Raw genomic sequence first — 27,656 nt, 5'->3', positions numbered from 1 at the left:
TTAATATCCTTAAAGCTCAGAGTTTTGAGAATAGACTCTCCTGTTTATTTCAGGCTAAAGGCAACATTGTTTTACAAAAGGTGCAGAGCTAGCAAGTCTAAGTCTAGAAAACACGGCAGAGGGTTAAAGGAAAAGGAACAGATCCAATATGGAGTCAGATTTGTTCTTCTCTATTACAGTGACTTTTGGTGACAGCTAAGTGGATGATTCCTGGGTGGGTCCTCCACTGTCCCAGGCTGGATTTCAGGCAGGATCCCTGCCAGATTCACCATGATTTTGGACCTAATCTACCGCACAGGGAGTGTCAATTATTGGATTAAAATTACCTTTCAAAATCCCTTCAATTGCCTGTAAACTATACCACAGCAGGGGATGTCTCATTGGCCAGTCAACTGCCAGTCTCCCCTGATGCAAGAGACAAGCGTCGCGGGGAGATCCATGGTGGCCTGGCCAGTGCACCTTCCTACTTTGCTCTAAAGCTTTGGCTTCCTCACTTTGACGCTTTAAAAGCTCCCTACCCTCTTCCCACTGGCCTGGTGTGAATGAACAAGGTCCCTGCACCCACCTGGGCTGAGTCCAGGCCATGCACACAGCCCCATGCACACAGCCCATCATCTGATGTCTCCCCCTGGGATCAAGTGCAAACTCTGAACTCCCCCACCCCAAAGGTCCGCATGCCCAGTGCCTCCGCCCTAGGGGTCCAGATCACCATCAGTACCATCAACCACCCAAAGCCCAAGGCCAGTGACTGGCAGCCTGGGATCAACCTGACCCATCGGGTAAGTTGAGGCACAGGCTGCGGGGATCAGGGTGCCAAGGAGGGAATTGGAACCACCTTCAGCCCAGCCTGCCTCACCCTGTAGCCTCAGACATTAACTATGAAGTTGCACACTAGGCTGGATCCCCCACTGGTGGCAGTAGTCATCATTACTGGAGCACGGATTTCCCCACCCCAACCACAGGATGAGGGATGAGTGAGTGAACTCAGGGTAGGGGTGCACTCAGAGTGAAGGGGATCCCATGGTGTGGGGGTACAGGTTGAGAGGTGTGGGGCCCGATCAGAGTGGAAATGACCTGGCCAAGAGGTGAGGGGGACAATTTCAGGATGTTGGGTGTCCTGTGCTGAGGCATGAGGGGTAAGCTTGTGGGTGTAGGGGCCATAGATTAGGACCTAGCAGGATGGAGTGTCAGGGCAGGGACCTTGGTGTGAGGAGAAGGAGCCCTGTCTTCAAGGTCTGGTGGGAGACTGGGCCTGGCCAGGGGTGGGAGGGTAGTAACAGGGAGGGGAAGTTGAGCAGGGGAAGTGGGGCTGGCGTGGTGTGGCCTGGCCCAAAGCAGTCGTGGTTCAAGTTCAGTGCCAGGACCCAGTCGGTGGCTGGGTGAAGGCTCTGGGGATGGAGACCCGGCGGGACGAGCAGGAGGGGACCCACCTGGCTCCTCCCGGCCCCAGTGGCCAGGGCCGGTAAAGCAGAAGACCCACCCGAGCAGTTTGCGCTGCGGGCGGGAGGAGGAGGGGCGCGCACGTGCAGAGGGGCAGACGCGCGGACGCCAGAACCCGCCCAGAACAAGTGGAAGCTGGCGGCAGCCGGTTGCTCCTGGACCAGCTCCTGGAAGAGGAACAAGGCCTGGGGTCTGGGCCGCCGCTTGCCCGCGGCTCGGCTGCCACTGCCAGGCAGTTAGGGGGCGCTGGTGGGGGCGCGCTGCTTGGGGAGCCGGCGGGTGACGCCTGGGCTGTGCAGCTGAGGAGGAGCCCAGGGAGGGGTGCGGAGGTGAGGTCCCGGCCGCGCGTCCCGTTAGGACACTTAGGCGGGTCCCAGGCGCTGCTGTGGTTAGTGGCAACCCCGGTATTAGTAGTTCCTGAACACCGCGTTTTTGCCGCCGCTTAAACCCGGGTTTAGGAGAGCAGGTACAGCCCCGGGAGGTGGGAGGGCGCGTGGACGGTTCCAGAGCATCTCCGACTGGCCCTCAGACGATGGCCTGCTCCTGGCAGGCGGGTGCGGTGCGGTCGCGAGGCCTCGGATGGAATGGGGATTGGGTGGGCTCGGTGCGATGAGTGTGCTGGGATGGCTGCAGCAGCAGCGGGAAATGGTATCAACCCCTGCGCTCTCACAGGGCAGCCACAATCCCGCCATCGCAGCTGCCGCCTTTCCCTGAGAGCACAGCACCCGCCTACCAGGAGCAGGCTGACCTGTAACCTGAGTTCCACGATCCTGAGGCAGCAGAGGCCAAGCTCAGGCCATGCGCTGGGGTGTTTGAAGCAAATCCACTGGCTCCCATGGGCAGACCACATAACCCGCCACTGCCTTCGACCACACCGCGCCCTCCTCCCGGGAGCAGGCTGACCTGTGGACCGTGCCTGGAGCAGCAGAGGCCGAGCCCCTGACAGGCCGTGGGGAAGATGGGGGCAAGTCGACCAGCTTGCTAGGTCGCTGCCCATCTCCCTGCCGCTGCCCCATGTTCGTGGATCACTTGTTTTCAAGTCAGTGGTTTCCTGAGAGGCAGGCTTGGTGCAGTCAGTTGGCGAGGGCTGCAGGGAGGGGTGCTGCCCCAAGGGGAGCAGGTGGACTTGCTCCCATCTCCCCCAGGGCCAGACCTGGGGATGGCCTCTGCTGCACCAGGTTTGCAGGACGCATGTCATGTCAGCCTGTCCCTGGGAGGAAAGCTCAGTGTACTCGGGGCAGCCTCAGTGGCTGACAAGGATTTTAGAAGTGGGCTCTAGCCCAGCATAACTAACTCTCCTTTCTTCTCTTGCTTCCTCAGTTGGTGGCTGTATCGGCTTTTTCATTATAGGTTATTGCTAGATAATGAACATAGTTTTCTGTGCTATACAGAAGAAACTTTATTTAAAATCTCTTTTTATATATAGTGGCTAACAATTGTAAACCTTGAACTCCCAAATTTATCCCTTCCTATCCCCTTTCCCTGGTAAACTTAAGATTGTTTACTAAGTCTGCAAGTCTGTTTCTGTTCTGTAGATGAGTTCAGAGTGTCTTTTTCTCTCTTTTTTTAGATTGCACATATGAGTGGTATCATTTGGTATTTTTCTGTTTCTGGCTGCTTTCACTTAGAATGACGATCTCTAGCTCCATCCATGTTGCTGCAAATGGTTTTATTTTGTCCTGTTCATGGTAGAGTAGTATTCCACTGAATAAATATGCCACAACTTCTTTATCCAGTCATCTGTTGCTACATTTAGCTTGCCTCCATGTCTCGGATATTGTATACAGTGGTGCTGTGAATACTGGTGTGCAGGTATCTTTTCACATTGGAGTTCTTTCCAGTTATATACCCAGATGTGGGATTGCTGGGTCATAGGGTAAGTCTACTCTTTGTTTTTTCAGGGATTTCCATGCTTTCCATAATGACTACACCAAACTAGATTCCCACCAGCAGTGTAAGAGGGTACCCTTCCCTCTACAGCCTCTCTAGCATTTATCATTCATGAACTTCTGAGCGATGGCCATTCTGACTGGTGTGAGCTGATACTTCATTATAGTTTTGATTTGAATTTCTCGGTTTATTAGTGATATCGAGCATTTTTTCATGTGCCTATTGGCCAATTGTGTCTTCATTGGAGAAATGCTAGTTTAGGTCTTCTGCCTATTTTAGGATTGAGTTGTTTGTTTTTTTGTTATTAAGTTGTATGAGCTGTTTATATATCCTGAAAATTAAGCCTTTGTTAGTCGTATCATTTGCAAATATTTTCTCCCATTCGTAGGTTGTTGTTTCCTTTTGTTATACTTATGGTTGTCTTTGCTGTGAAGAAATTTATGTATTTAATTATGTCCCTTTGTTTATTTTTTTCTCTTATTTCCATTGCCTGGGTAGATTACCCTAGGAGAATGTTGCTAAGATTTATGTCAGATAATGTTTTGCCTATGTTTTCTTTTAGGAGATTTATCATGTCTTGTCCATCTGCATCTTAAGCCTGTACTCTACATCGGTGCTTCAGTTTTGAATTTTGAGCTTCTTAGAGAAAACCTACTCTTAGCTCATACGTCAGATTCAACATGTCTAAAGCTGATTTCATAATCTTTTTTCTTGCAGCATCTCCACTTATTCAGTGGGATAATCATTCCTCCGGTCTTGAATACACCAAGGCTTGGAGTGGTCTTTGATTCATCTTTCTCTCACCACTCCACATTTTGTCAGCTTCTTGAACTCTATGTTTTTGGTTTCAAGTGTCTATTCTGATAGCTGATACTCTGATGAAGAGCTTTCATCCCTGATACATGAATTTTTCCTTCTGCTGGATTCTTGTATATTCTCTCCCCCCCTTTCAGTCAACCTACAGTTTTGGCGCTCCAACATCTACAGTCAAGTCAAAGACTTAACACAACCAGATCTCAGCCAGGTAGTCTTGACCCTTCATCATTTTGGACTTACCTTATTTGTTCCAATCATTATGTAACTTAGCCTCCTAGGGTAACCTGTGCCTTATTAAAAACCAGGAGTCACCAGCCTTTTCCTATCCAGTCCTCAGTTAAAACAGATTAGATTTGCCCTGAGAACTAGTTGGAGCCCCATCCCCTTCATAGAGTCTTCCCTATTTATTCCAAATACTTCTAGCTCCTCTTTGTATTCCTGCACTGTTTATGATCAGTAGCCTGTAATCTTGGCTTTGAGTTCTGACTTGGTACCATTCCTGGGTGCTTTCCAATGTGTCTCCTCACTTAGCTGGTAACTGGAGAAGACTCCCTTGTTCAGCCTCCTTTATACCCCTCACCCTGCTTAGCATCGGGCAATAACAGGCACCCAGGCAGTGCTTACCTACTTTATTTATTCACAGGGGTGGTGGTGTGGATTATAGCTAATAACTATTAATTCAATGTTGCAATTAAAAAAGAAAGCCAAGAAAATCCATAAAACTTTATCTCCATGTTCAGTTTAGCGCTTTACCTCAATAGTTTTCTTAAGACTGTGTTTACATTCACATAGTGTTCATTTCTTGTACAGTTCCCTGAGGCAAGCAGGTGAGATGTCATTATGTTTGACTTTCATGTTACATTTCATATTGGATATATTTGTGCAATGACAAAACCTTCTTTTATAAGTAAACAGCCGGAAGCCCAGAGAGACTAAGAGCCTAAACCAGGGTCACCTGGTTAGTGTTTGGCACAGGCCAGGACCACGGTTCACATCTTCCAGCTGATACTCTTCCGGTGCCTTTTCATTCCAGTGCTGGAAAATGTAGCCCCATCAGCCAAACGGCCAAGTCACATTGCTGCCCCTTTACCTGCCAGTGATGGCAGTGCTACAAAAATTGGCAAAGGAAAGGTCAGAAATAGGAGTGATAAAAGACATGGAAGTGCTGGAAATGGATCCTCAACCTCCTCCTCCATATTTGAGCGCCTCACAAGTGTCCCACTCTGACAGTGCTGTTCATTGTTTATAACATAGCCTTAAAATCAGACTGATCTTTTATAGGACATGCTTTTATCCTGGTCCCTTTCCTGCTAGTAGTCACCGTCATGGGCAGAAAGTGCCTGGCTGTGCTCTGTTTGTCACGTAGGTGGGAGGGAAAGTGGGAGGGAGAGTAGGTTGAACTGAAGCCGAGCTTTTTACAACTCTGTTGTTCTAGGACCAGAGCAGTTCCACTCTTGCTTTCATCACCTCTCCACCTCCGAGTCCCAGCCACCCATTCCCGCCTGCTTCCCCACATGCCACTTCCTGGGGGAGGACAGGGTGGTGGGCAATGCCCCCTCCGCCCTCTGCTCTGGGAGGTGCAGGAGTCTGCTTTAACTTTTGAGCTGTTTTGGTAATTGGGCTTTTCCAGCTTTTCTAGACATCTCCTTTCCAGCTCTGAGAAATTGGAGATGTAACTTAACCATACATGGACTATACTAATGTATTCAGTGACATTAGTGTCATGTTGTCTGTAAGGTGTTCTGTGACTGGGTAGGAGGTTTTTTATTTCACAGGATGCTTCACATCCAATTCTTAAGGCCTACAGTCTGCAGGTGTAATCCAAATTCTTACATGTCTGTAAGGTAGACATGAACATTATTTGATAATATGACCATATGTTCATAGATTACGGTTAGTCCACCGGCTCTGTTTCTAATGAAAGTTTAAATACCAAACGCTTGAAGAAAATTTGCGGACCATGTCTTATTGCCTGTAACTAGTTGCAAAAACTGAAATCACAACTCTACCACAAGCCACAGTGTTTCCCAGTAGAGAAAGCCCTCTAAGTAATGCAGTGGTTCTTTGAGTGAGATGAGGGATGCCAGAGTATTTTTTGGGACACTAGATTGGCATGACAAGTATTCTGGGACTGGTTACAGTTGAATCTCTACTTCCTATATCCTGGGCTGATTACAGAGGCAATGTTTGTGCGGTAACCATCTTGTGGATGCAATTGTAGCTAGGAAGACAACAGAGAAAATAGAAGGGATATAAAGTAATGGAGGGACTTCATAGAAGTACAAATGGTGACTTTGACACCACCAGCTGCTGACGTGAACTTGGCAAGAATTTGTGAGCAGTGGTGGGTGTCATTGCAAGCAGGAGAGTCCTGCAGCTTTTGGGGTGAACAGGCAAAGGGGAGAGCAGATATGGTGGCTATCCAGAGACTATTTTTGTCCTGAATGTGAAAAAGTCCAGTCCCCTGTTCAATTTTGCAGCCACAACTTCACATGACTCAGGGCATTATTTCCACCAGAAAACCATAAAAATATAAACAACCTCTGTTTCCCAAAGTGTTTGTTCTCGATCTGAGGTGATTGTCCTGTGGTGGGAGGTAAGTGGGCGATGGGCCCTATTACATCACCGCCTTTCACTAGAAGTCTACCACGCTGCTTTTCATCCTACTCCTAGAAGTGCTGTCATTCTGTTAACCTAGGCCTGTATGACGGGCTTGCCTGAATCATCACGTGAAGAGGGATGGTTATGTGCAGTTTTTAAAAATTGCTTGGGTCATGGGTTCCTTTGTTCCTTCCAATGGAAATCACTATTCCAGAGCAAATAGTATGCATCTATACAAACTATATTGTTTGTAAGATGTATTCAGAGGTTTTGCAGTGGGTTTAAATATTTGCTTGGTGATGGCATCTTGATTGTTTGAAGGAGGCAACCCTCACTAGGGGCTTTGTGTGCTTCCTGGCTGGGAGTTCCTTTACTGGCAGCAGAGTGTTCGTAGGCAGCGTTAGAAAGTTACCTGATCTGAGAAGCCGAATTTGCCCACAGCTGGGAATTGGCGGAAGAGTCTGTTATGGAAGGAAAGCTTTAGGATTATCTGGTAGCAGAGTTCTGGGATCCAAACCAAGGGAAAACTCAGCTTTTGTAGAGTATGTTCTGTAACATTAGGCTATAGGAAAATTTTTACACTTGTTATAGGATGTAGAGTTGGGGAAAGACAAAAGTGAAAGAACCTTAAAAGAGAATCTCCGAATATTTTAAAGAAGACAGTTCTCAGAATGAGAGCTTTTCTGGAAAAGACTAGCTCTTCACTTCACAGGGGAAGCAGGGAGCAGGTGTAACTGCACTTACGGTAACTTCAAAGGTAAACCTTACCCTCCCACTTAGCTGTTTCCTGGTGTAGGTTCATCTCCCACATCTGTAGTTTTAGACCTGATGTGTCATTTTCTGGTACTCCATTCTGCTTCTTAGTGAGAGACTGACCCAAAGTCACATAGCGAATGAAAAATTGCTCAAAGGACTTTATTGTTAAAAATGTAGCCCTGTGGCAGGGTGCTGCATTTGCAAGTGACTTTCGGTACAGAGAACACTTAACAGAATGCAGTGTTGTTTCTCGTTTTATTCCTTTAAGCCTTTGAATAGAAGGTGTTCTTTGCAGAGTTTCTGGAGTACATCAGAAAAAGCAGGAACCAAAAATAGCTTTAAGAAAGCACCAGTATAGGTGTTGCTTATAGTATGGTATCTGTCTTAAAGTTAATTCTTTAAAGCAGGAAGTTGTAACTCTCAATTTCTTAAGCAAGTATAAACAGTCTTGACCCTTAATGACTTTCTTTGTGGGGTGAAGCTGCTTTTGCTTCCATTCTGAGCATTGAAAGGCCTTCTATGATACTTCTGCCAGTCCTCAATATTTTATTTTCCCTCTGTTGTGAACTTGTTATTAAACTTGAAGCAGATATAAATATCATTAACTTGCTGCATATGGAGATATTCAGTGTTACATAGTCAGAAAGTTTGTGTACATCTCACGTTTCTACATAATTCCCCCCTTTCCAACTGAGTTCCTGATGAAAGAATGGTGGGAAGTGGCATTATGGGGATATGTCTTACAGTACACAGTGTTTCCCCTGTTCCCTCTAGCAGATCTGGATGTTCTTTCATCTTTCAGCTTCTAGACTTACTAGCTCTTTTTCTTAAGCCAGGTGTATCTCATCCCCCTGCGCACACAGACATGTGTACACACACACACACACACATTCTACCGTAGGGAGTAGCGTGCACCATCCAATTCTCCCACTCCAGCTCTGGACCCACCCACTGGAGGCAGTGTCTTGCACGAATTCATTTGTAAGTTGCTTTTTAAAACTCGAGTGGTCAGAAAATAGGACTGATATCCACACCTAGTAGGCAGGCCCTCAAGGACAACTTCTATGGTTAATGCCAGGTTATCTTAATGTTTGAGTACCTGGGTTTCATGTCTTCCTGTGCCACCTGTGTGACCCATGATTCCCACATTTCTGTCTCCTGCTAGACTTTTTCTCTCCAACTCTGGACTCTTACAATCTTCTGCTGATTTGACATCTTCACTTGAAACTCTGATATCTTAAAAGCAACATGTGTAAAAACTGAGCTCTTGGTTCTCGTACCCCCTAAACTGGTTCTTCCTGCAACCTCCCCCATTCAGTTAGTGGAAACGTAATCCATCCAGCTGCTTGGGTCAAAAAACTTGGAATTATTTTGACTTTCACTGACATACCACATGAATTCTGTCAATAGATCTGGTTTAACACTGCATTTAAAACATATCCAGAACCCAGCCACTTCTCACCATGGCTCCTGCCTCCACTGCTGCTTCCCTGCCCTGAGCCACTGTCCTCTCCTCCTGCACAGCCCTTCTCAGAGGCTTCCCACCTTTCAACTCTGACCCGTTTCGACTATTCTCACCCGGCAGTCAAGTGAGCCTCGAAAACCTAAGTTAGATTGTGTCGTCCTTCTGCAGTGCCTCCCCATTTCACTCTGGGTAAAAGCCACAGTCCTTACAACGTCCTCCAAGGACATACAGGACCTGCACTGACCCTTCTCCGCAGCTCCAGCCATGCCCCCGTTCAGGAACATGCGAGGTGCGCGCTGCCCTTGGTGATGGTTTTTCCGTCCACCTGGGACTTCTCACCTCCTAGTCTTAGTTCTAACCTCAGTCCTCAGTGTGGCCTGCTCTGGTATTTAATACAACATCACCCTCATCCCATACCCTCAACTCTCTTTACCTTGCCCTTTTTTCATTTTTCCATGGTTCCTCTTTCCTAACATGCCACCTCCTCTGCTGCTCTGTTGTGTGACTTGTCATCTCCACCCCCATCCCAGCTAGACTCCAAACAAGCTCCGTGATGACAGGACTTTTGTTTTGTTTATTGATCTATTCCAAGTGCCTAGACTAGTCCTGGGTACATAGTAGGCAGTCAAAAATTATTTGATGAATAAATTAAAAGACTATTTTAAAAATGAATCATCCTTTCAGGAACGGGTGTGGATAGGAAGCTGCATGAAGGAAAATGGTGCAGTAAATAATGATATTTGCCTGTTGTTCTTTGTGTGATATATATATATATATGTTTTAGTCTTAATTTGGTATCCCAGTTTCTTAATTTAATAGCTGTATTAAGGTGTAATTTACAGGCCATAAAATTCACACATTATAATTGTACAAGTCAGCCATTTTAGCTATTTCTAGATTTGTGCAACTTTGTCCTCATAAAGTCCCCTTGTGTCCATCCATATGCAGTTTGCCATCCCCTCAGTGGCACCCTGATTTTATTTATTTATTTATTTATTTTGGCAATCATATCTCAAAAGGATAATTTACACAGCAGTACTAATATAGCTTTGCACTTTTAGAAATGACACACTTAAATATGAAATTAGCGGTCATTGCTGAATGTAGGTAGCAGTATCTGACATTGGTGAGAAGAATGGACTTGAGTGTCAGACTGGCTGCAGTCTTACTCAGCTCCACAATTTACCAAGTTACCCAAATTATTTTCTGCCTCAAGCTCTTTATCTGTTATATGGGGGTAATAATAGAATCTTACAGAGTTGTTGTGAGGATTAAGCAAACAGGGAAACAAAATTTAGTAGAGTGGCCTGCTTATGTTATTACCTAAGAAATAGCCTTGCAGGTAGAGAGCAAAATTCAAATCAGTTTCTAAAGTATATGTAAAATATAATCCAGTTCCTGCCTGGTTTGTAAACACTAATGCCTACTGAAGAATGTAAAAGCAGGCTAATTTCCAACAGAAAAGATCATTTCTCAGCATTTCTTTCAAAGATAGCTGCAAAATCACTTTTACTAAATGTTCCATGCCCAACTCTGACAGAAATTTAACACCAGGGACGTAATTATCTACATTTTTGTTAAAATGATGCTGACCATCAGGAAGTGTTCTCAATTATATTTTAGCCTTTATGTTGAGAAATACTGTGAGACTTCTTCTAAATTAATGGGTGGGGGCATTCATTGTAGCTCTTGTAGCCTGATAAGCCAGCACTAAATTATCTTTTTTTAAATTTTAATTAAAGTAATAAATTAATTTTTTGCTGGGGGTGGTAATTAGGTTTTTATTTATTTATTTTATTTTTAGAAGAATTACTGGGGATTGAACCCAGGCCCTTGTGCATGCTAAGAACATGATCTTCCACTTGAGCTATACCCTCCCCCCTAAATTATCTTTAATAAGGTCTTTTTCTTTGTTTTGTTACTTTATGTACAGATGCACAAAGCAGGGTCGTCAGAAGCCTCTCAATCACAAAGATGATAATAGTGAAAAACATTGTGCAGTGACAGTGAATCCTTGGCGTATGAAGAAAGATTGTAAAGTCCTGAATGAATTAAGAAGTTATTGTTACATTAACATACATATAAGCATGGCTCTCTTACCTTTATTTTTCACTTTATAATGAAGATAATCCCCACCCGTCAAGGTGCTTTGTTTGATAGAGGGAATATCTGAACCCTTTTCTGCAAGTTTTTTAAATATGTAAGAACAGTTAATTTATCAGAAGTGTGAATGGTGTAATCTGGTCTGTCTAGTATGGTAGCCACCAGCCACATGTGGCTATTGTGAATTGAGATGTTCTATAAGTGGAAAATACATAATAGATTTTCAAGACTTTGTACAACAAAAATAATGTAAAATATTTATTAATATGTTTTAAAAGTGTCAATCACACTTTTGAAATGATAGTGTATTGGATATTTTGGTATAAATGTAATTATTACTGGAATTAATTTCACTTGTTACTTTTTATTTTCTAAATGGGATTACTGGAAAATTGTGACTTGCACTATGTTTCTATTGACAGTGCTGGCTTCTAAATTATTGCAAATAATATGAAAAGAAAATTTTGATTAAAAATTTTGTAATTGAGTAGTTGATTTACATCATATTAGTTTCAGGTGTACAAAAGAGAGGCTCAACATTTTTATAGATTATATTCCATTTAAAGTCACCATAAAATAATGGCTATATTTCCCTGTGCTGTATGATACAGCCCTGTAACCTATCCATTTTATACGTAGTACTTTTTACCTCTCAATCCTCTACCCCCTTCCTGCCTCCCCTCTTCTCCTTCTCCCCATTGGTAACCACCAGTCTGCACTGTGTACCTGTGAGACTATTTCTGTTTTATTATAGTCATTAATTTGTTTTATTTTTAGATATACATATAAGTTAATACATAGAATATTTGTTTTTCTTTCTCTGACTTATTTCACTTAGCATAATACCCTGTAGGTCCATCCATGTTATTGCAAATGACATTATTTTATTTTTTAATGGCTAAACAGTATTCCATTTGTGTGTGTGTTCATGTGTATATATGCATTTGTATATATATGTATACATGTATATATACATATATATATATATATATATATATATAATATACCACAACTTCTTTATCCAGTCATCTATCAGTGAACATTTGGGTTGCTTCAGTGTCTTGGCTATTTTAAAAGGTGTTGCTGTGAACATTGGGGTGCATGTGTCTTTTTGAATTAAATTTTTCTCCAAACATATACCCATGAATGGGATTGCTGGATCACACAGAAGTCTATTTTCATTTTTTTATGGAACCTCTCTTCTGTCCTCCATAGAGGCTGCACCAATTTACATTCCCACCAACCGAGTAGGAGGGTTCCTTTTTCCTTAAAAGGTAAAAAATTCTCTACATTTACCTACTTTCCTTTCAGTTTAGGACACAGTTTGTCAAAAGCCAGATAGAATTTAATAGGAGTAAATACAGTATTTATTTTGAATGTCCATGCATTATGGATAGATATGTTATTGATGAGTTGGTTCCCTATTTTTGTAGATGCAGATGTTTTTTTATAGCTTCACAGACATTTCAGTCTTGCAGAGAGAAAAATTTCTTTGTATTTTGCTGAACTTGTCCGGGTGTCTTTATCGGATTTGGTCCAGGCCTGCAGAGGTGAATACACATCCAAACCTGAACCATTTGAATGTCTGCAAGATTTTAAGAGTCTAGAATATCAGATCTGGACTGTAACTCTGGTAAATGACATCAGTGACTGGACTCAAGAAAACTTCATTTGAGGGCAAAACCTTTCATAAGCCAAAAAGGCTTTGAAATTGTGGCAAAGCCAGAGACTTATGTGTGCCACATATGGCCTCAAACCCATGGGGACAACCACAGGCCTTCTGGAGTGCCAAGGGAATTCCATGTGAGGAGTCCAGTACTCACAGGAATCCAACAAGTCCCTGTCTGCCAGAGAACCTTCATTGCTACTGTGCTGTTTTGAGTAAATGTCTTTTCATCAGGTTCAAATTGGTTTGTTGTTATTTTTTTGCATAAAAAAACAACTTCTTGTTCCCTGGTGAAAGTAAAAGCCTAACATTTTCTGATTTCTTTTGACAGAGAATACATGAGCCTGTGGATCTAACCTCATCTGTGATGGTCTGCAGCTGGGAGCAACCAGATCAGTGTCAGTCCCCTTGCAGCCATTGGCTGGGAGCCTGCATGTTGCTTGGAATGGTATTTGAAACATGTCACACTAGCCATGCCTTTGCTGTGGGCTGGGAGGCGAGTCAGTCAGAATCTGTATTATGGAATGTATGTTTCAGATCCACAGTTAGGAGATCTTTTTAAATAGCCAGAGAATATAGTCATAAATATATCTATTAATATATTTATGCAAGAACCTTTTTAAAGATTTTTTTATTATAAAAAGTTACCCCCAAAATTGAAAATGAAAGAACAGTGGAATTAAAAATCATCTGTACCTTAATTATACATAAAGAATCATAAAATCCTTCTAAACTTTTTTGTTCAAATGAAGATATTTTTCCCTTCCAAAAAGGAAAATTATTATTTCACATTTCTTTGCTTTCTCCTTTTATTATATATTCCATATGAATAAATATAAATCTTTTAAATCCCTTTTAATGGCTGTTTAACACATTATTGAACAGATATGTAAATAGTCCTAGGTTTCAGAAATTTAAAAAATTGTCATTACAATACCACAATATTTTGGTGTTTCTGTTTTTTGTTACTAATTTGGACTAAAAATTAATAAGTTTGCTTTTCTTCATCTAAAACATTGGTTATATTATGAAGGAACTGTAAGGATTTTAAATAACTTTTCAGTAATTTCAACAAAGAAATTATCTTTAAGGCAAAAATTTATGATGGTTTGCAAATCTATTTTTATTATATCTTCACTTTTACCAGTGTGACGTGTGTGTGTTTGCACAAGTGCTTTAACTACCAGCAACGTAAGAAAAATCTGTATACTAAAAATGTGAAAATAGTTTCATTGTTTGTGTTTTCAATCTCCCAATATAGGTTTTGGATGACAAGCTTGTATTTGCAAAAGTACATCCCCTGTGGGAGGTGTTCTGTACATACGCTGAGATACTGCACATAATATTGCCTCTGAAGCCCAATGATTTGAAAACCCGGTCCTCAGCCTTTGATAACTTCCGCTGTTTGATGAAAGTCCTCCAAGTGGATGAAAGTATCAACAACCGGAACAAGAGCTTTCCATTGCCCTATTTGAGAAGAGCTCCGTGAATGACTTTTATATTCAAGATAGAGATACATTCTTCAATCCAGTCACCAGAAGCCGCATTGTAAGTCTAAACTGAGTTTAGCTGCTGTCTTTGGGATGATTTAGAACCTGCTGTTGAATTATCAGTGATTTGGTTTGGTTGGCTTGATTTGGTTTTTAAAAGCTGCCCATAAAAAGGAAAAAAGAGAAAGAAAAGAAATATGCCTACAGATTCCTGTTAGGATAGTAAACAGTGGCTGGTTAGTTACCTTGTATAAACCACAAGCTCTCTTAGAACATTTTTAGGTTTACTTCATCCTTTCTCAGATCAAGTATCAAGTAAGGGACAGTGTTAAAAAAAATTCAGGATTAACAGGTTTGTGAGCTCCAGGATTTGCAAGGCAGCTTTCCCTCCCCATGGTGTAAGTCAAATGGCAGAATTGAAATAAAGCACCTCATGTCTCCTCCGGTGTTAACAGGAAAAGGCTAATCTTCTTGACCTTGTTTCTTCCTGGGTAAAATGAAGATAATATATCAGGAGGTGACAAGATCATTTAAGGCAGGAAGCATGTTGTCTTGTTCACTGCTGAATCCCAGGCACCGGGAAGGCTGAGTTTAACGAGTGAATGAATGAACTGTAGTTCCCCCAGAGTTACCATGTGGGACAGTGAAGATTAGCAGCTAAGAGCATAGACTCTAGAGGGGAGGGTACAGCTCAAGTGATGGGGCGCATGCTTAGCAAGTATAAGGTCCTTGGTTCAGCCCCCATCACGTCCTCTAAAATAGACAAATAACCTTAATTACCTCCCCACCCCCCACCAGAATTACCTTATTATCTTTCCACCACCAAAAAAAAAAAAAAAAAAAAGAGAAGTGGCCAAGAGCGTAGACTCAAGCTGGAACACCTGTGTTGGTTTCTCGCTGTCGACCTTGTGTCTATCAAGTTCCTCACCAATAAAATGGGGATAATTGTAGTACCCACCTCGTAGAGATGCTATGGGGATTAATGAATCTGTGTCAGTGATACAACAGCCCTGGCTTATATTAAGTAATATACATCTGTCAGCTCTTTTCATAATTACTGACAGATGTTATTATCGACAAAAGACGTATTAGTTCTTTGAAAGGGAAATGCATGTTAGACCATTTATTTATCACTTTCTGTAATTCAGGCTTTTCCCTCTGAAATACCATTTTATGTCTGTGCACTAGAAAGCCACAGGGCTTTCCAATATTCATCTGTCTGGGTTCTTGACATGATGGCAATACTGCAGAGTGCTGACATTTTTTAGGGACTCCGTCTGAGATGACAGCAACCCCTCAAATTCAGGAGCGCTTCTCTAACTGATAACATCCCGCTAGAAATGAAGTTTTTATAATGTAACAGCTTCAGATGCTTAATGATGCCATAAATGCAAGGATGTTATATCTAAGCTCTTTAAATAAATCCTGTCATTGAAATAAAGGAAATACTATATTATAGCGCTCTATGACTTTGTTATCTTTGATATCCATTTATCTGACTCTCTAAGAGAAAAGAAAGCAAATACTAAGATTGATCATTACTACTGTGTGGTAGTAGTATCAAGACAATATTGAAATGCACTGTTTAAGATATTAAAATGGACACTAAACAGCTTCTTGATGCACATGCATGAACAGAACAGGGAGCTGGGTGCTGGGAGCAGACACTGAGCTTCCTGGATTACAGACCCAGTTTAGCAGTCCAGCCCAGCAGTCCACATGTTTCATATTTATGTCCCAGCAAAATTAGCAGTGAGAGTCTTAAATGAACTTTGGGGACACTTGCAAACAGCTGTCATGATTACTAACGTGGGACACCAGGATTCTACAGTGTTTAGTTGGCATCTGTGCATAACCAGTTCTTTTCCACTAAAGCTTCTTGTAATTACTGTTCCCAAATCCAGGCTGAGGAATCATCTCATGTGGTGTTTGGGAGGGAGGTAAGTGGAGTCAGGACCCATGTTAAGGCTGGGTGGGTAATAATCTGGTGCTAGTACAGGAGAAAGGAAAGTAGGTCAGGTGGGAAGGAGAATGACTGGATTTAAATTTTGTTTCTTGAGTAAGCTAAATATATAACATCATGTCAAGTTACTTTGTTGTTTATATTCCATGTGCTGTCACCGAATAACTACTGAATTTTGGGGACAAAAATGCCTGGGTTTTAGAATTGATTCTGCCCCTAACCTGCCAGAGTCCAGGTTCCTCTGGGTGTCCAAAGAGGGGGCTGAACCGTCAGATGTCCCTCCACTGCAGCAGTTTGGGCAGTTGGGTGGCCTAGATTTTTGCTGTGGAAGACTGGCCGGTTGTAGGACATTAAGCATCTGCAAGGATCTCACCATGTACCCACGGTGGTCCCAGGACTGTAACATCCAAGCGTTCCTTTCCACCCACGTTTGCAAATGACCCTCAAGGGGTTAATATTAATCCTGGGTGAGAATTATGAAAAATTATATGGTACCTCCATCCCTCCTGGCAAGTGAGGGCCCCTTATTTACAAATGACCACAAAGTGTTAGCATCAAATTTTATCAACAGAACATGTGAGCATTTTGTGACAGTGACACTCACTTGTTTGCTTCTGATTCCCAGTGCCACTTCAGCCTCCGTCAGAGGACCTCAGCTGCCCCAGTGATCAGGGCCTTCTGTACAGGGAATGGGCTCCTCCTTGAAGCACAGACAAGCAGCAGCCCTTAGGTCTCATCAGGTGAGCTGTTGTGGAGAGCACTCCAGTGGGAAGGGCTCAGGGTTGTCCTCATGGCATCTGAGTGTGACAGTCCTCCAAGAGTGTTACCAACCAGGAAGCTCACAGGAGCTATGAGCTTCGTTGCCCCAAGTTTTTACTGCAGGCTTTATTACAAAGCCATGATTTATTGGGTCACTACCGACATGGCTAACCCATACCCTAACTGTAAGTCAAACCATTCCTTAGCCCTAAACTTTGAGCCCCTTCCTCTCCTGGTGGCCACTCACTTGTCACAAAGCTCAAAGCCCCACTCCTCTAATCACATGGTTGGTGTCTCTGGCTGGCCAGTCCCCATCCTGAGTCATCTCATGGACACAAGCCATCCAAGGTTCCACCATGAATAGCAAAGACACTCCTATCTTGGGAAATTTCGAGGATTTAGTGGTTGCTGCCTAGGAACTGGGAACAAAGACCTACCAAATTCTTCATTAAACAGGAGTAAATGTTATATTTCATTTAAATTATAAAATAAGAGAGAAATTCTCACTGCTTTGCTGTATCTACTGTTCGACACCGTTTCACTACACCACATGACTGTAATGTCGTGCTCAGCATGTGTCATCTCAGAGCACCATCGCCGGATGCTCCCCGGGAGCTTATGCTGTTTGGGTAAGGCTGCTGGGGGGAGGGAGGCCAAGGACAACCGAGAAAACAAAAATAATCGGGCGAATAAAGAAACAATGTCAGATTGAAATGAAGAAATAACACAGTGTTGAGATGGGAGACTTGGGAGGAAGTGAGTCAAGAAAGCTATATTTGAGTAGATTACATGTGAGCTGAGATGGCGATAAGGAGGCTGGACTTTGAGAATCTGGGAAAAGTCACCCATGGAATAGAGGCAGCTTGTTCATTGGCCCCGAGGCACAAATGTGCTCAGCAGGTTTGAGGAGATACTGAAGCCAGCGCTGGTGAGAGTGATGAGACGCGAGGTTTAGAAGGGCATCAGGAGCACGGAAAGGAGTGTAGACTCTAAGTGCAGTGAGAAGCAGTCATGATATTTTAAGCACTAAAGTAATTTTCTCTCACTCATATTTTGCAAAGATAATGTGGAGAATGAATGGCAGGGACCCAGGAAGCAGGGAGGCCGGGTAGGAGGCTCTTGGATTGGGCCAGATGAGAGATGGTGGGAGCCAATGAGGAATGCGTTTGGGGAGTGGGGCTGACGGGATGCACTTATGGGCTGGCTGTGGACGGTTAGGAGAAGAGGAGGGTCAAGGTAGCCCCAGGTCGGTCTGGAGCCAGGTGTCTGTTCTTTCTTTTCTCAGTGCCCCATGCAGGTGCCCACCTACTTGGGCATACCTCTTAACCTTCATAGTGAGGGTTTTAAAACACTGAAGTCTATTTGTTGTTTCACATTTTATGGAAAGATTCAAACATGTACACAAATAGAACAGTACAGCCAGCCTGCCTGTATCAGTCACCCAGCTCCAGAATTATAAACTCAGAGTCACTGTTGTTGCATCTTTCATCTCCATCTCCTCCCCTCCCCCACTATGGGGTCATTTTGAAGACAATCCTACATAGCTTAACCTTTCATTAGTGAAATGACAAGGTCTCTTTCAAATAAAATTGGAATATTCCTTTTTTTTAGGGTTACAAAATAATTCCCTGCTTGTCACAAAAATACACTTTTAAGTAGTTTTGGGGTTGAAATCAAGATCCAGACAAGATTCAGACATTGCAGCTAGCATATCTCTCAAGTGTGTTGTAATCTATAAGTTTCCTGTTTCTCATTTTCCTTGAAATTCCTGAGGGGTTTCTCTATTTCCTGTTTGGCTGATTTCATTCTCCCTTATGGTGTTAGACTTCTTTCTCCATCCTCTGTATTGGCTTTAGCTAAGTGATTTGATCCTCCCCTAAAAGCTTGATCTGATTGAGGTTCAACTTTGTGCAAAAATAATTGTTATGTGAAGTTTTGTACTCCTGTCATAAGGTACATAATGTACAGTTGACTCTCTTTTCTGTGATGACAGCAGCCAATAATGATTGTCACCTGGGATCATTATTTCATAAGGAATTTTATTTCATGTGGTCATACTCTAATTTCCTCCCTCAATTATCAGCAGGATCACAGTCATGAAGAGGCACTTTCTCCTTAACCCAGGTTATCCTTTAGAACACAGTTTTAAAGGAGGATATTTGTTAATATGTAAATATTTAAAATTGATAAATTTTTTTTCTTATTAATTTTTTTTCTAATGGAGGTACTGAAGATTGAATCTAGGACCTTATGCATGCTGAGCATACACTCTGCCACTTAGTGTACCCCATCCCCCTTGAGATTCATATTTATATGATATTTTCCTTCTGTTATTTTTGTTTTATGTTATACAGAATTTGAAGGCAGGGCAATGGGTTTGACCGCTCTTTAATCATTCTTTATGGGCTTTTGGGGTTTGTGTGTGTGTTTGTGTTTGTAAAGAAAACAATTTTCCCACTATTTTAAGTATGTATTGCTAAGGCAATTATGTTGATCTTTTCCCTGCTCCTGGTCCATGTATTCCCTTGTTACTTCCCACTAGTGGCCCCTTGAGCTCTGTGGCAAGACTAGCATGTCGTTAATCCATGTGGAAGGAGATCTGAAGAGATTTATTCAAGGAGATGAAATTTGTAGACAATGTATTGGAAAGTATTGTGAAAGTTGTTCGTTAAGAGAAGGTCTGAGGTTGAATTGTTAAGTGCACAGAAATCTAAGCTATGAACCACCAAGACAATTATTAACTCCAGGAAAACGAAGTAGGGAAGAAAAGGTAAGACTAGCGCAAAATGCTACAGCTTTGAATAGTCTGTACAGAGTAATAATAATTTAACGCAAGGATACTGAGCTGATGAAAATTATAATGCAATTGTATCAAAAGGTTGGAAGAATTAAGGTTTGGGTGTGTAGATGAGATGGGGTTTGAAAGAGAGCTTAAATCTCATTTTCCAAAATAGAATGTTAAATAGGTGATACATAAAGCTGAAAAAGTCAGTAGGCTGTGTTACAAGGATATTAGTCAGAGAAAGGGAGTAATTATTCCAAGAGTCAGCAGTAGGAGCTGAACGTGGTTGTTTCTGGCCAGGAAATGGGGCGGTTGTTGGGAACTGCTTCTTTTTACAATTGGTGTTCGAGAACTGTTGACTCTTTATTGAATGTATGGCATTAGTTTGATAAAAAGAAATCAAAGCTGAATTTTGAAAAATTTATGTTAAGAATTGGGGTGTTTTTGACAGAGAGAGAACAATCAGACAAAACTACATTTGAAGGGATCCTCATTATTCCTTGCGTTTCAGCAAGGACTAGGGGGCAGACATCTGTTTAAGGATCAAAAATTCTGTCTGACCTTCTTGCCGACTTGTAACCTTTGGAAGTAATGAACTCCCCGTCACTGTAAATATCCAGGCAGAGGCTGCCTGACCAGCTATCTAACTGTAGCAGTGTGTGTTTACCATTGGCCAGTTGGAGCAGGCAACTTCTAACATTCTTTCAGTTTTGAACTTGGCATTTCAGGATGGATAATTGATAAGGATGTATTACAAAAAGCTTAACAAGAAAGAGTCCAAGACATCTCAAACCCATTGCCAGAGTTTTCTCTGCCAGACACTATCCTGAGCCTGCCACCCGTGAGCCAGGCCACAAAGCCCTAGTCACATGAGAATGAACACACTTTGTCCCTCCTATCTGATTTGGCATCGGGCTCAGCCCTTTTCCCCATCGAATGGTCCAAACCCAGGTCTCTGATGATGGAGTTGGTCTCACAGCAGCCCTGTGAGCGCTGGTCCAGCCCAAGGGGTTCCTGCGTGAAGTTTTCCAGGATTCCAGGCTATTCTCAGAGCTGAGTCCCCCATAGGCTAAGCCCATGGGACTCATCTCAGCTCCAGACTGAGCCGGAAGCCTCAGAGAGAACTCAGAGCTGAGGAAATCCACAGGTTTTACCCAGCACTGCCGAGTCAGCAGTGAGCCAGTTGAGGGAAGGTTCAGCAACAGCAAGACACAACTGAGCCGCCGTCTCATTGTTCTGCTTCATCCCTAAACTCTCTGTGTCTGCCTGTCTGTGTCTGTCTCCCTTTCAGGACCAGCCTGGCACCGCTTCATGCCCTGCCTCCTTTCTTCTAATCTTGCCTCCCTGGCCTGTTCCATCTACTCCAGATTAACTGAGAAACACTGAAGAATCTTTAAAACCTAGGAACAACAGACGTGCTAGACACAAAGAATACAGGGCAGTGCCTTCCTCAGTCACTGTCCTGCCCTCTCCCATTCCCACAATGAGTTTTATAAATATTTTGTCAGAGAGACATTGACTCCGAGTTGTTATCATTATCAGACATTTCCTTATTATCTGTGGTTTACAATGCATTTGCTCCAGGGACGTTCCCGAGATAAGGCAGGAGCAGATGACTGAGCCAGTTGTTGCTGTCCACTTGTGTAAAGCCTGTTAAGAATGATTTTTGGGGGATTTGTTGAATGTGTCCAGTGAGTGGTGATGATCCCCTTCATCTGCTCTGGAGTTGGCCTCGTCCCCTCCTTTGCTCTGTTCTCATTTATCTCTCTTCAGCAGATGAACCAGTGATCTGTACTTCTATGGTACATAAAATGCTTCTTATTTCACAGTAGAATTTGGGGGCTGCTATGAAAACGCATATGTTTTAAGAGTGAATTGAGTCAGAGGTTTAAACTTAAAGCCCCCTTGATTTAGAATCAGAAATTAATATGATGGAGGGAGGGTATAGCTCAGTGGTAGAGTGTATGTCTAGCATGCATGAGGTCCTGGGTTCAATCCCCAATGCCTCCATTTAAAAACAAATAAATAAACCTAATTATGCCCCCAAAAAAGAAAAAATAAATTAACATGAGGATGAAGCCACAGAGTGATTATTTGTGTCTTCTGAAACTTCCTTCTGTCTTTCTGCAGGAAATTCTACGGAGAGAAGGTCGGAATCTACTTTGCTTGGCTGGGCTATTACACTCAGATGCTCCTCCTGGCAGCAGTCGTGGGGGTGACTTGATTTCTGTGTGGATATTTTAATCAAAATAACTGTACCTGTGGGTAATTTGTCTTTATTCCTTGTTACCGTGCTTACTTAACTTAGAATGACTTTCTCCAGGAGCATCCACGTTGCTGCAAATGGCCCTATATTGTCAGTTTTATGGCCGAGTAGTATTCCATTGTATAAATATACCACTCCTTTAGCCAGCATCCGCTGATGGACATTTAGGCTGTTTCCATGTTTTGGCTATTGTAAATAGTGCTGCTATGAACATTGGGATGCAGGTGTTATCCTGAAGTAGGGTTCCTTCAGGATACATGCCCAGGAGCAGGATTCCTGAGTCATATGGCAAGTCTATTCCTAGATATTTGAGGGAACTCAATACTGTTTTCCACAGTGGCTGCACCAAACTGCATTCCCACCAGAAGTGTAGGAGGTTCCCCTTTCTCCACAGCCTCTCCAGCATTTGACATTTGTGGATTTTTGAATGATGGCCATTATGACTGGTTTGAGGTGATACCTCATTGTAGTTTTGATTTGCATTTCTCTGATAATTAGTAATACTGAGCATTTTTTCATGTGCCCATTGATCATTTGTATGTCTTCCTTGGAGAATTGCTTGTTTAGGTCTTCTGCCCATTTTTGGTTTTGGTTATTTGGTTGTTTCTTATTAAGTCATTTGAGCTGCTTATATATTCTGGAGATCAAGCCTTTGTCAGTTTCATTTGCAAAAATATTCTCCCATTCTGTAGGTTGTCTTTTTTTTTTTTTTACTTATGGTGTCCTTTGTTGTGCAGAAGCTTGTAAGTTTCTTTAGGTCCCATTTGTTTATTCATGCTTTTATTTCTATTGCTTGGGTAGACTGCCCTAGGGGAACATTTCTGAGATGTATGTCAGATATTTTGCCTGTATTTTCTTCTAGGAGGTTTATTGTATCTTGTCTTATGTTTATCTTGCTGAAGAGACTGTCTTTATTCCATTATATATTCTTGCCTCCTTTGTCGAAGATTAGTTGACCAAAAGTTTGTGGGTTCATTTCTGGGCTCTCTATTCTGTTCCATTGGTCTATATGTATGTTTTTGTACCAATACCATGCTGTCTTGATGCCTGTAACTCTATAGTATTGTCTGAAGTCTGGGAGAGTTATTCCTCCAGGCTCTTTCTTTTTTTTCTTCAGTAATACCCTGGAATTTCTATGTCTTTGATGGTTCCATATAAATTTTATTGTGATTTGTTCTAGTTCTATGAAATATGTCTGGGGTAATTTTACAGGGATTGCATTAAATCTGTATATTGCCTTGGGCAGTGTGACCATTTTAACAATATTGATTCTTGCAATCCAATAGCATGGGATACCTTTCCATTTTTTAAAGTCCTCTTCAATTACCTTCACCAATGGTTTATAGTTTTCTGTGTATAATTCTCTCACCTCTGTGGTTAGATTTATTCCTAGAAATTTTATTACTTTGGGTGCTATTTTAAAGTGTTTTATTTCTTTACTTCCTATTTCTGTTGATTCATCATTAGTCTAAAGAAATGCAACTGATTTTTGAACATTAATCTTGTAACCTGCTACCTTGCTAAATTCTTCGATCAGCTCTAGTAGTTTTGGTGTGGACCTTTTAGGGTTTTCTATATATAGTGTTGTGTCATCTGCATGTAGTGACACTTTTACCTCTTCTTTTCCAATTTAGACCCCTTTTACTTCTCTTACTTACCTGATTGCTATGGTCAGGATTTCCAAGACTATGTTGAATAGGAGTGGTGATAGTGGCATCCTTGTCTTGTCCCAGAATTTAGTGAGAATCTTTTGAGGTTTTCACCGTTTAGTGCTATGCTGGCTGTAGGTTTGTCATATATAGCTTTCATGATGTTGAGTTATGTTCCCTCAATACCCACTTTGGTGAGAATTTTTATCATAAATGGGTGTTGAATTTTATCAAAAGCTTTTATGCATCTATTGAGATGATCATGTGATTTTAGTCCTTTCTCTTGTTGATGTGAAGTATTACATTGATTGATTTGCATATGTTGAACCACCTTTGTGTCCCTGAGATGAAACCCATTTGAGCATGTTGTATAATCTTTTTCATGTGCTGTAGGATTCTATTTGCTAGTATTTTGGTAAGGACTTTTTTGCATCTGTGTTCATCAGTGATATTGGTCTGTAATTCTCTTTTTTGGTGGTGTCTTTGCCTGGTTTTGGTGTCAGGGTGATTGTGGCTTCATAGAATGAGTTTGGGAATATTCCTTCTTTTCAATCTTCTGGAAGAGTTTGAGAAGGACTGGTATGAGTACTTCTTTGTATGTGTGGTAGAATTCCCTGGTGAAGCTGTCCACTTCTGGACTTTTATTTGTAGGGATTTTTTTTTTTATTGTTAATTCGATTTCATTCCTAGTGATTGGTTTGTTCAAGTTGTCAGTTTCTTCTTGATTCAGTCTTAGTGAACTGTATGTTTCCAGAAACTTGTCCATCTCCTCTAGGTTATCCCTTTTTTTATGTAGTTTTTCATGATATTCTCATATGATATTCTATATTTCTATGTTATTTTTTTGTAATTTCTCCATTTTCCTTTCTTATTTTGCAAATTTGTGCTCTCACTTTTTTCTTCTTTGTGAGTTTGGCCAGAGATTCTCGATTTTATTTACTCTTTCAAAAAATTGCTTTTGGTTTGATTGATTATTTTCTCTATTTCTTTTAATCTCTATTATATTTATTTCCTCCCAGATCTTAACTATTTCCTTCCTTCTGCTGACTTTTGGGTGTTTTTGCTCTTCTGTTTCTAGTTCTTTTAACTGGTGGGTTAGATTGTTTATTTGATATTGTTCTTTTTTGAGGAAGGCCTGTATCGCCCTAAACTTTCCTCTTAGCACTGCTTTTGCTTTGTCCCATGAGTTTTTTGTGGTTGTTTTCATTTTCATTTGTCTCAAGGTATTCCTTAATTTCAACTTTGATTTCATCATTGACCCATTTTTTTTAATAGCATGTTGTTTAATCTCTATGCTTTCCTTTTTTTTATGTTTTGTTTCTCTGAAGTTGATTTCTAGTTTCAATGGCATTGTGGTCAGTAAGGATGCTTGAGATAATTTCTATCTTCTTAAAATTGTTGAGGTTTCTTTTGTGACCAAGTACATGATGAATCCTAGAAAATGTTCCACGCACACTTGAAAAGAATGTATACCCTATTTTGGGGGGTTGGAATGCTCTGAAAATAACCACTAAATCTAATTTTTCTATTGTATCATTTAATTTCTCTGTTGCCTTATTTATTTTTTGTGTGGAAAATCTGTCTAGTGATGTTAATGTGGTGTTAAAACTTCTGACAATGATTGTAATCCCATCAATTTCCCCATTTATCTCTGTTAGTAGTTGTTTTATGTACTTAGGTGCTCATGTTGGATGCATATATATTAATGATTGTAATATCCTCATCTTGTATTGCTCCTTTAATCATTATAAAATGCCTTTATTTATCTTTCTTTATGGCCCTTCTTTTAAAGTCTACTTTGTCTGAAATCAGAACTGCTACACCTGCTTTTTTGGAGTTTCCATTTGCATGGAATATCCTTTTCCGTCCATTCACTCTCAATCTATATGTGTCCTTCTCCCTAAAGTGTGTCTCTTGTATGCAGTTTATTGAAGTTTCTTGCTTTATTATCCAGTCTGCCACTCTGTCTTTTGACTGGAGCATTTAGTCCATTATCATTAAGAGTAATTAATGATAAATGAGTATTTATTGCTATATTGAACTTATATTTGCAGTTGATTTCTTATTTCTTCTTTGTTCCTTTCTTCTTCCTTTTGTGGCATGGTAATTTTCCTTTGTGTTATCTTGGATTGTATTTAGTTTTAGTTACTCTCTTGTAAGTTTTTGGTTTGTGATTACACTTTTTTGTAAGTCTGTTAACCAATTACTGTAACTGTGTGTACTAAACAGATAGTAATGTAATCTCAAATCCATCCTACCGAGAACAAAATATTTAAGAAAATAGAAGAAGGAAAAAATACTCTATATTTTCTTGCTTCCCTCTCCCACTCAATGATTTAGATGTCTTCTTTCACAATTTCATGTTTATTCTATTTGTAATTCATGGTAGTTATCACCTTTCCAATTATGAGCTCTCATTTCTGTATCATCCTGCTTCTTTTTTATTTAGAGTATATCTTACAATATTTCTTTTAGCATGGGTTTAGTGTTGCTAAAGTCTTTTAGTTTTTCTTCTCTGTGAAATTCATTACCTCTCCTACTATTCTAAAGGATAGCCTTGCTGCAGAAACTATCCTAGGCTGCATCTGTTTTTTCATTCAGGACTTTGAATATATCTTTCCACTCCCTTCTGGCCTGTAGTGTTTCTGTAGAGAAATCAGCTGAGAGCCTTATCTTGTAACTCACTGTTTGTTTTTCTCTTGCTGCCTTTAGGATCCTTTCTTTATCCTTCAGTCTGGCCATCTTGAATTTGATATGTCTTGGTGTGAGTCTCTTTCGCTCTTCCTTTTTGGGAACCTCTGAGCCTCCTGTACTTGGGTGTCTGATTCTTTCTTTATGTTTGGGAATTTTTCAGTCATGATTTCTTTAAATACCTTTTCCATCCCCTTTGTTCTTTCTTCCCCTTCTGGAACTCTTATGATACATAGATTGGCATGCTTTATATTATCTCATAGGTTCCTTATATTGTTTTCATTGTTTTTTATTTTTTTCTCTCAACTATTCTGATTGTGTGCTTTCTGTTGTCCTGTCTTCTAGGTCACTTATTCGTTCCTCTGCATTATCTAGCCTGCTTTGTACAGCCTTTAGGTCAGATCTCATTTCAGCCAATGAATTTACCAATTCTACTTGGCTGTTCTTTATAGCTACTATTTTGTTTTTGACATATTTTATGTCTCTAAACACTATCTCTTTTAGTTCCTTCAGTAATTCGATCACTTCTTTTTAGAAATCTTGATCTAACAGGCCATTAATATCTATTTCATTGATCGTTCTTTCAGGGGATTTCTCTTTCTCTTTTAATTGGGAATACTTCCTCTGCTTCTTCAACTGCTCATATCTCTCTGGCACTGTGGCTTAAGGAGTATCAGTTATCTTTTGTGGCCCTTAAAGGGGTTTATTTCTTTATCTATCTAAGGCCTATGCTGGAATAAAACTTAAAAATGAGAGAGAGAAAGAGAATTTTGAAAGAATGGAGGAAAAGAAGGTTTGAAAACAGTGTATAATCAATAATAGAAGAGCAAGTTGAAGAAGAATAGGAATCGAGTTGAGATGTCTTTTTAAAACCTTAATAAAAAGAAGAAAAAAATCAAAACGCAATATTTAAAACCTGTGAATAATCAATAACAGATCAAATCCAAGAGAATTAAAAATGAAATGAGAATTGTAAACGTATAGAACTGTTTAAAAAGTAAAGATTAAAAAGCTAATAGAAAATAAAACAGGTATAAAAAGATTTAAAAAACAAAGATGTGTTCTCCTAGAGACTGAACGCTCTTAATGGTTTTATTGAGAGATCTTTGTGTCTTCGCCCTGTTTCATGAACTCAGCTTGCTCTGTTGGCCCTCTCATCTGTGCTGCTTACAGTGTCCATTGGCAAGAAGATTGCGCCCCTCCAACACTGGGTCAGGTGCTGCTCTCCTTCGCGGTGGGTGGGTGGGTCACTCCCCGTCCAGATGCCACAGTCAGTGCTGTGTCAGTTGCTCCATAGGTGGGCTCAACTTTAAGAATAA

The 27,656-nt window shown here is 41.2% G+C and overlaps 1 protein-coding gene and 1 long non-coding RNA gene across 1 annotated transcript; one reads left to right on the top strand and one right to left on the bottom strand.

The window, feature by feature from the left end:
* Window positions 1–27,656, bottom strand: part of LOC140693127 (trafficking protein particle complex subunit 9-like) — a 1,110,112-nt gene that overhangs the window by 805,145 nt on the left and 277,311 nt on the right.
* LOC140693177 (uncharacterized) lies at window positions 1,689–14,203 on the top strand. The gene is made up of 4 exons (XR_012068890.1): window positions 1,689–1,769; window positions 12,287–12,345; window positions 13,069–13,185; window positions 13,999–14,203. It is a non-coding gene; the product is annotated as an uncharacterized lncRNA (long non-coding RNA).

Source organism: Vicugna pacos, unplaced genomic scaffold (assembly GCF_048564905.1).
Source record: "Vicugna pacos unplaced genomic scaffold, VicPac4 scaffold_19, whole genome shotgun sequence".
NCBI lineage: Eukaryota > Metazoa > Chordata > Mammalia > Artiodactyla > Camelidae > Vicugna > Vicugna pacos.
The sequence above is the reverse complement of the archived record's forward strand: the minus strand, read 5'-3'. Positions and strand labels throughout refer to the sequence as shown.